The 10,148-nt window shown below is 36.4% G+C and overlaps 1 pseudogene; it reads left to right on the plus strand.

Annotated features, from left to right (window-relative positions):
* The first annotated feature begins 2,669 nt into the window (after positions 1–2,669).
* Positions 2,670–5,244, plus strand: LOC100411339 (SWI/SNF-related matrix-associated actin-dependent regulator of chromatin subfamily E member 1 pseudogene; annotated as a pseudogene).
* Positions 5,245–10,148: the final 4,904 nt, after the last annotated feature.

A 10,148-nucleotide genomic window follows, 5' to 3' on the forward strand; every position in this document is an offset into this window, starting at 1 on the left:
CACTTATTTAGTTCAGATGGTTTAAGACAAACCATTTATTTGACAGTTAACCCCTGCATACACAGAAAAGTAAGATAACATAATGTAAGGAGCACAGATCATGGAATCATACAGTCTTACCTCCAACCCAAAATGAGTCCCAACCCCACAACTACAGAATTTCTTTTCGTGTATACTCCAGGTACACATCAAATCCACCAATATATGTATGACCAACTGTGGCAATTATGTGTATTTTAATAGCCCATGTGTTTGGAACTTAATCATCCATGTGGGAAAACTCCCAGACAGCTCTGTAGTGATGATCTCTTAGATAGTTTCTTTCCCTCTCATCCAAGTGCTAAGAACTACTTTGAGTCACTTCAAATCTTTAGATTCAACACCCTGTCTCTAAAGACCTTCGATTTGTGTCTGGTGATGGCTACCTGGATCATTGTGGGTGAAAGTGTGTTTCAATTGGTCATTTGAAGTGATACAGACAGAATAACAGGTTGACTACCTCTTATCTTTTCTACATGTAGTATTTAACTTCGTTCATTTGAAAAGTTTTTCACAGTCAAGGAAATTAGTTCACATGTCTTACTAAACTCAAAAAACCAAACCCCTGATCAAAGGTTTCAGAAGATTCATCCGTAGAACTCAAAGAATGAAAGATCCTTAAAGGACCTCTATTTCATTCACCTGCTTAAGGAAGTAACATGCATATTTTTACAAAGTAATACAACTTTGGAAACCTTTGATAAATCCTATGAAAAAAAACTCTGGTTAAAGTCAACAGTGACCTCTGCATTGCTAAATTCAATGATCAAGTGTTAAGGGGACTTGATCTGGCCCCTTCCATCAGTAGCATTAAAACTGCTAATCACTCCCTTTTCTATGAAGGCCATCCTTCTTTTGTCTTTTGCTCAATGCTCTTATTTCATCTCCTGGCACACAGGCTGCTTATTCTCATACTCCTTTTTGAATTTGTCTTTATTTTACCAAACTGTAAACATTGGGCTGCTCCATCTAAGATTTTAGATATCTTTATTGTTTACACACATGCCCTGAGTAGTTTCATCCAAGTGTGTGACTTCAAATGTTATCTAAATGTTCCTGGCTTCCACTGCATACCTCTCTACTGAATTCCATAGTCTTATAACCAACTGCCTTCTCCAAATCTACAACTGGATGTCTAACAGGCATTGGACTTTAACCTGTATAAATTATTAACATCGATTTTACCCCAACCCTGATCCTCCTGCTGCCTTCTCCATCTCTAAAAATGACTGTTGCATTTTTCCAAGCACTCAGGTTAAAAACTTGAATTAAACATCTCATCATCCCTTGAACCCATAACTTACCTCCAACTCAAAAGAAAATCCCATTATCTTCACTTTCTAAATAGAAAACAGAGGGCAGCCATTTTTCTGTATCCATCTACTTAGTCCAAGCTATCATCCTTCCTCAGCAAGAATATTGCAATAGCTTTTTAGTTGGCCTCCTGACTTTCATCTATAGAAACTCAAACCGTTTTTTCAAAACTTAAGTTTCATCACAACTGTCCTCTACTTAAATTCTTCCAGGGGTTCCCCATTTTACCAGAGCAGAAGTTAAGTCTTCCCATGACCTACAAGGCTCTGTATAAGTGAGCTCCCTTCTGTCTCACTGGACAAATCTGATCCCTCTCTCTTTACCCTACTGTAGCCTCCATGGCTTTTTTGCTATTTTTCAAAGGTACTAAGTCTTCTCCTGCCTCAAAACTTTCTCTTGCTGTTTTCCTGGACAAGAAAACAAATGTTTCATCTCCCCCACTTTATTTCTTCACTAATCTTTCCCCTAATATAGCATGTCCTTATTCCAGGTTCTACCTATACTCATTTTTCTGCTATATTTTATCTCCAGGCCCTTGTCGTCATTCAGTTTATCATCTATTATTTATGATCTATCTTTCCTTGTCAACCCCACTAGAAGGTAAGTTCCACATAAGCAAAAAATTTATTTTATTCACTATCAATCCTCACTGCCTAGAATAGTGCCTGGTACATAGCAGGTAGACAACAAAATCATTGTGTTTGAATGAATGAATAATAAATGGTAATTGTATTAAATAAGTGTTAAGCCTCAAAAAATATGGCTACTTTATAGTTGATGCTACCAAAACCCACAGGTCATTCATGGGAAGCCCATAGCGCTGCAACTTACAGATGTCTCTGCTGTTGGCTGGATCTGAATCTAGGTTAGTGTAAGGATTCGAATGAGGCAACTGAGGCCAGTTATTGAAATAAAGAAATTTAATCGGCTCCTGGGCGAGGTTCCATGGTCCCAGTGAAAGGGGCCAGAGAAGTCTCGCTTCTCTTCTGAGGGTGTGGGGTTTTATAGGGAGTAGAGGTAGTTGATCGGCTTCGGGGGAAACAAAGTGGAGGTAGTCTCATTGGTTATGAAGGGACTGGGCACGGACGAGGTGAGCTGCCATTGGCAGCTAGGCTGGGCTACTGGCAGGTGGGCTGGTTGAGGGCGTAGGAGCAAGCTGCTATAGGGCAGGTCTTGGCGGCTTTTTTTAAAATTTCGGGGGGGGCCGAGTACCTAGAGAGTACAGGACTGAGATTGGAATGCGGAAATGGGTGTGGGGAGCCCGCGTGGAGAGGCCCGGTGCCGAGTAATGCGCTCAGAATGATGACGTAGTTTTCAGGTGTCCATTTGGCCCCGGCGAGGCAACCAGCCTTACAGTTAGTTTCCCCTAAGAGTGCAGCTTCTGCAGGACAAAGGGAAGTGAAGCTGGAGCTTCGGGAACTTTTTCTGCCCGCTGTGTCTCAGATTCATTTTTAAGGAACTGAGAACTTAATATTCCAAATGTCAAAAAGACCTTAGGCCCCACCTGCCACCCCAGCTCCGGCAACACAAATGTCCAGCACACCAGAGTTTGTGGGATGCCATCCATACAGTCACCTCGCCTACAACAACTACAGGCTGTGAGGGAACCGGGGCACCAACGGCCCGGTCACGGCATCCTCTGGTTTTACGATTCCAAAACCCCCAAAGCCACAGATAAGCCACTAATGCCCTAGATTAAGTACAGCAGAAAGGTCTGGGGCCAAGTAAAGGCTTCCAACCCTGACCTAAAGTGGTGGGAGATTGGCAAGATTATTCGCGGCATGTGGCGAGATCTCAGTGATGAAGAAAAACAAGAACATTTAAAAGAACATAAAGCAGAAAAGATAGAGTACAATGAATCTATGAAGGCCTATCATAACTCCCCCGTGTACCTTGCTTACATAAATGCAAAAAGTTATGCAGAAGCTGATTTAGAGGAAGAAAATCGACAGAGACAGTTTTGCATGGAGAAAGAACCGTACATGAGCATTCAGCCTGTTTAAGATCCAGATGATTATGATGATGGCTTTTCAATGAAGCATACAGCCACCGCCCGTTCCCGGAGAAACCACCGCCTCATCAGCGAAATTCTTAGTGAAAGTGAGGTGCCAGACGTCCCGTCAGTTGTCACAACAGCTAGAATGCAGGTCCTCAAATGTCAGGTCCAGTCCTTAATGGTTCATCAGTGTAAACTAGAAGCTGAACTTCCTTCAATAGAGGAAGGACACCAGTAGAAGAAGAGGAAATTCCTGGAAAGCACAGATTTATTTAACAATGAACTTAAAAGGTTGTGTGGTCTGAGAGTAGAAGCGGATATGGAGAAAATAGCAACTGAGATTGCACAGGCAGAAGAACGAGCCCGCAAAAGGCAGGAGGAAAGGAGAAGGAGGCGGCAGAGCACGCTGAAGGCAGTCAGAGCAGCGTGGTTCATGAGGAAGAACAAGGAGCCAACAAAAGCGAGGAGAAGAAGGACAACGAGAACATTCCGATGGAGACAGAAGAGGCACACCTTGAAGAAACGACAGAGAGCCAACAGAACGGTGAAGAAGGCACGTCTACTCCTGAGGACAAGGAGAGAGGCCAGGAGCGGTTCGACAGTGCAGCAGAGGAAGGAACCAGTGATAGTAACACTGGCTCGGAGAGCAACAGAGCAGCAGTGGAGGAGCCACCCACAGATCCCAGACCGGAAGATGAGAAAAAAGAATCAATGTTGCCCTGTTTTATGTGTTCTAAATACTTTTTTAAATGCAAAACAAGTTTTTTCGTTAAAAAAGAAAAAAGTGCAGCTTCTGGAGCCTGAGTTCGCAACCCTAACCATACTGCAGAATCACCTGAAAGGATTTTTTTTAAAAATCACCGATTCCCAGGCCCCACCCCAGATAAATTAGTTCCTTGGAGAAAAAAAAATCTATTCATAGATAATTTTTCAAAATTGTCCAGGTGATTCTAATGCACAACCAAGGTTGAGAATAATATCATGGAAGTAGGTCTGTCTAAATTCAGACCTCGGCTCCACCACTCTCCATCACTTATCTTTTATGCAAATTAAGATAATTAATTTGAATAAATTAACTAATCCCTCTAGGCCTCATTCTCTCAGTCTGTAAAATGGGCTTAATAATGTTATCCTTCTTACCAAGGTGTTATAAGGGTTGAAAGAGATAATCTGTGGAAAGGGTTTCAAATACCATCAAGGACATAGTTACAGTTCCATAAATGAAAGCTAAATTATTAATAAAAATCAGCTTTATATCATTCTTCTCAAGGGAAGGGACTATGCCTTATGTTCGTGCCTCATCACAGAAATGAGACTGTATAACTAGTGCATATTCCATTTGTGCTTATAGACCAGTTAGATTCTTCTTTCAGCTGTTACAGTGCAAAACCATGCAGAGTGAACTCTCAGCCTAAACCATTATCCACTCATAACCGGGCATCACTTACAGCAAAACATACACCTGGGGGGAAAAATGGGAATAAGAGTATCACAAATGGAAATTAGATAACATGCTACCTAAGTTTTGCTTTTGGCTGGTCTTTGTGGGGAGCAACTAAGAAGAAGAGGAAAGGCTGTGCTTTGACATATTTAAATTATGAAAAAGTGCAACCTGGAGGAATCTCAGCCTTTAAGATGAGAGAAATACCAACTGTGGGGTGGGAAAACCCTGGCAGCTCACCTGTACCTTTTTGACATAAAGATTGAGTATTTCATTACATGAGTATTAAAAAGATGATATTAAAAATCCAGTGGTCATCTATGCTTCAATCTTCAGAGCAAAACTTATCAGGAGGATATGATGTAAAATGGCTAAATGTTTTCTTTATTATATCAGCACTTTATAAATTCAGAAAGCAGCACTTACCTCACACCATTTATTTTCCTTAGACAGTTCTAAGAAGGAAAATGTCAAATATATATATTCTTGTTACTCTCTAGAATTTTCATTTGATATTCAATATGAAGAGTAATATAAGATGGAAAATAATTTCTCTTTACCTAACTGATATAGTTTAATTATGTTATACAAGCTCTTTATTGGAAATTTAATAATCTGCTTATAGCTCACCTTTTAATCTATGAACTTTGCATTTTGTTAATTCCCACATTGATTACACAATATATAGAGATATTTTCAAAAAATGAGTTTGTAGTAACAATAACTAAGCTGACATACGGTGAATTGTTCTATTTTCTCGCATTTTTATAGAAAAACATGTTACTTGCTACATTATAGTAATGATGATGATTATTTCCAACATATTTAATAAAGTGCTTTAGATTTGACTATTTCTATTAAATTAACCAGATGGTGATAACACATAATTTCAGCCAGAAATGTACATTAATTATTAACAATAAAAGTAGAGCAAAACAACAGACTTCAGTAATATTACTGCACATCTGCAAAGGAGACTGTTGGCGATTTGAAAATGCTAATTCTGTGATTAATCTTCCACTTGGCTACCGAGCAACATAAGTCATGCAAAAAAGAGTGCTAAGATGAATAACAGAGCATGAAGACTTCAAATCAGATTCTGATCTCAGATACCAGAAGGATACTTTGGTAGGCAGTAGAAATTTCTCACCAAAATATACGTGTATATTTGTCATAAAATAATTTAGAGAAAGTTGTGTTCTTTTGTCTTTATTTGAGGCATCTCATTCTGAGAAAATACAAGATATCTTTTTCCTCCTTATTTTCAAAGATTTCAAACCCACCATCCTACTACCTCTCTCTTTACAGAATTACTACTGTCATATAACCTACAATCTCTTTTTCATAACACAAGAAAAAATATCTTCTACTGTTACAAAACCACAGCACTTTTACATCTGGAATATAGCATGCAATTCTTGGCACTCCTACTCAAGGGAGACATATCAGGGTGGAAAAGTTCCAGATAATCTAGGGAACTGATTAAGGAGCTTCTGTGTGAGGACAGTCTAAGACAAGAGTCTAAGAGGACAGTCTAAACAAAAACAGAAGGAAAATACAACCAATATCTTAACACTAAAAGCAAACATCAACGTTAAAGACACAGAATCAAAATAGAGTTCACATTGTTAATCTTTTGGAATGGACATAGCATGATCTATAGCTTAAAAAAGTGCACTGGGGCAAATGTAAGAAAGTCTACTTTCTAGAACTTATTAAATGTGTAACCCAAGAAATATACATTGAAAGTGTAATTTTAGAAGCTTTAATTTTAATCCCCAAAGAATGCATCTATTGTGAGTTATGAACTGTTTTAGGAAAAATGGTTGGCTAATGATAATAAATAATTTACTTTTATAAGGAGTAAGTGAACATGTTAGGCTCTGACAGTCAGAAAGAATATTCCACAAAGTCTCTGTATTTCTTATTAAGGAGAAATCTTGATAATAATCACAATCAACAAAATTGACAAAACTATCACTAGACTGACCAACTTAAAGAGATAAAAGACTCAAATTACTAATATCAGGAATAAAAGAACAGACATTACTACCATTCAGTAAAAAGGATTCAATGCCTATAAAAAGAATGATAAAGTAATATGAAGTACATAAAATGAACAAATTCATAGAAAGAGAAAAATATTAAAACTGACAATATGAAACAGAAAATATGAATAGAACTATAACAAGTTAAGAAATTGAATTAGTCATCAAAAAACTTCCCACAAAAAAAAAAAGAGGACCAGGTGGTTTCACTGGTAAATTCTACCAAACATTTAAAGAAGAATTAATTGCAATCCTTCACAACCTCTTGCAAAAATGAAATAGGAAGAAAAACATACGAACTCAAATTAAAGCCAGGATTATCCTGATATCTAAACAAGCAAAGATACTGCAAATAAAAGAATATTATAGACCAATATCCAGTATAAACATAGATGCAAACATTCTCAACAAAATACTATCAAACCAAAGCTAGCAACAGCTAAAAAAGCTTGTACCCTATCACCAAATAGTATTTGTCCTGAAATGCATAGTAATTCACCATACTAATATCAATGTAGCATATTATATTAATAGGATAGAAACAAAAACACATGATAATCTCAATAGATGTAAAGAAAGAAATTGAAAAAAAGCCAACATTTTTTCAAACTTAAAAAAAATAAAACTCAATAAAATAGAAACAGAATAGGAATATCCTCAACTTGATAAAGGACATCTACAAAATCTCACAGTCAACATCATACTTAATTGTGAAATACTGTAAACTTATGATCAAAGATCAGCAATAAGATGAGAATGTCCATTTTCATCATTCTGTTCAATGTTGTTCTGAAGCTACTTGCCAGAAAAACAAGAAAAGAAAAGTAATAAAGGGAATCCAGATCAAAAAGAAAGAAGTAAAGTTTATTCTCAAATGACATATTCTTATTTACATAGAAAATTCTAAGGAATCCACAATAGTAATGACAAAACTCTTATATTAATAAACAAGTCAAACAAGGTTGCAGGATACCAGATCAATATACAAAAATCGATTGTACTTCTATACATTGGCAATGAATAATCTAAAAAGGTAATTAAGAAAACAATTTACAATAGTATCAAAATATAAAATATTAGCAATAAATTTAACCAAAGAAGTATAGTACTTGAACACTAAAAACTATAAAACATTGATAAAAAGCATTCAAGTCCTAAATGAATAGAAAGTCATAAGATTGTTCAACCACGTTCGTGAATTGAAAGTCATAAGATTGTTAAGATGGCAAGACTCATCAAATTGATTTAGGGATTCAATTTAATCTCCATCATAATCCGGCTTAATTTCTTGCAGAATTTGACAAACTAATTCTATAAATGTACATACACATTCAGGGATCCCACATAGCCAAAATAATTTTGATAAAGAACAAAGTTGGAGGACATATACTTCCATATTTCAACACTTACTACAAAACTATGGTAACTCATACAGTTTTATGCCACAACAAAGGTAGCATAGAGATCATTGAAAAACAATTTAAGAAATAAGCCCTGACGTTTATGGTCAATGATTTTCAGGAAGGGTGACAACACAATTCAATGGGAGAAAGAATAGTCTTTTCAAGAAAACAAAATGAATGACAACAACAAAATGAAGTTGGACATACACACAATATACAAAAATTATCTCATAATGGATCATAAATCTAAATGCAAGAGTTAAACTATAAAATAGTTGAAGAAAATGTAGGAGAAATTTTTTTACCTTGAATTAGGCAATGATTTCTTTGACATGACACCAAATGCACAAGAAACAAAACAAAGAATATGTAACTTGGACCTCATCAAAATAAAAAGCTTTTGTGTATACTTCAAGAGACACCATGAAGAAAGTGCAAATATAGCACAATGAATCGCAGAAAGTACTTACTAATCATATATCTGATAATATACAGTTTATATTATATGTATCTGTATAATGTAACATACAGAACCTGTTTAATATACAAGTTTTTATAAAAAGCAAAGACAAAAAGTCCAAATAAAGTAGAGGACCATTTATATGGAATGTTCACAGTAAGCAAAGCCAGAGTGACAGGAGATAGATTAGTAGGCACCAGTGCCTACTAATGTGGGGATGTGACAATGAGGAGTGACTGCTAATAAATACAGGGTTTCTTTTAGGGATGATGAAAATGTTCTGTAATTACATGGTGGTGATAGTTGTATAACACTGAATATACTAAAATCCACTGAACTGTAGCCTGTAAATGGATGAATTTTATGGTATTTGAAATATATCTCAGCTTTAAAAAATAACCACATAGTATTTATACTGTTTGCTAAGTTGACTGTTTCATGGGTACAACCAGAACTGGAACTCCTTTCAGACGATTTATTACTACTACTTCCTTTTTAGGCAACTGGGAAAAAAGAGGCTTGTCCAAAGTCCAGGTCTCTGAAGTGGCCTATCTCTAAAGGTGCCTGCTGCAATTGCTATAACCAGTAAGAGTGACAATAATCACACCCAGTAACAACTTTTTACATTAGGGACATTGAATAACAAAATTTCTGTATCATTAATTACAAAATAGTAAATATTTTAAAGTGATATGATTTAAGACAAAGACTTTAGAACATCTTATGCTTATATTCCCTTTTCTTCATATAACTTTTAAGTACTCTAAAGGGAATGAAGTGGCCCATATTGTGTTGTTCTCTGTTGTCAAAGTATGGGTCATCAGATCTATTGGCTCATATGGTAAAACAGTTTCTTTGACTTGCTTTTAAGATTTTTCCTAGGGTTCCTGACAGTGGCTCTTAATACACAGTTCTTGAATAGAAAAGATAATGGAAGGGAGGAAAAAGCTACGGTTATCCCAAAATACATGTTAAAACAAAACTGTAGACAATGTTATGTTCTCTGAGCCTGGTTAAAACACAGAAATTACTTCTCATATCTCTCACCCTTGCATCTGGCTTCCTCTCCCTGCTGTTCAGGGATTTAATAAGGAGGTTCCTTATTGCTTATTGCTGGAGAGCTTGGACTAGAGACAAGAGTCAAGCCATGTATTACTTAAAAGATACTAAATTATGCTGCAATATTGAAAAACCGTAAAATGTCAGTAGCTTAAAACAACGGTTTATGTCTTGTACATGCTACATGTCTATCATAGGTGAGCAGAAGATTCCAATCATTGTAGTCATTCAGAGTTGCAGGTTGATAAAGATACCATCTCAACTCATGGTTTCATGATCACAGGAAGAAGTTTTTTTCAAAAAAAGTCATCAACCTTCCATTGACTCCTAAAATTTGTTCTGAGGTCAGTTTTGCTCACACTCTGTTGGTCAAACCAAGTTTTGTAGG

This window comes from Callithrix jacchus, chromosome 13 (assembly GCF_049354715.1).
Source record: "Callithrix jacchus isolate 240 chromosome 13, calJac240_pri, whole genome shotgun sequence".
In the NCBI taxonomy this organism is placed as follows: Eukaryota; Metazoa; Chordata; class Mammalia; order Primates; family Cebidae; genus Callithrix; species Callithrix jacchus.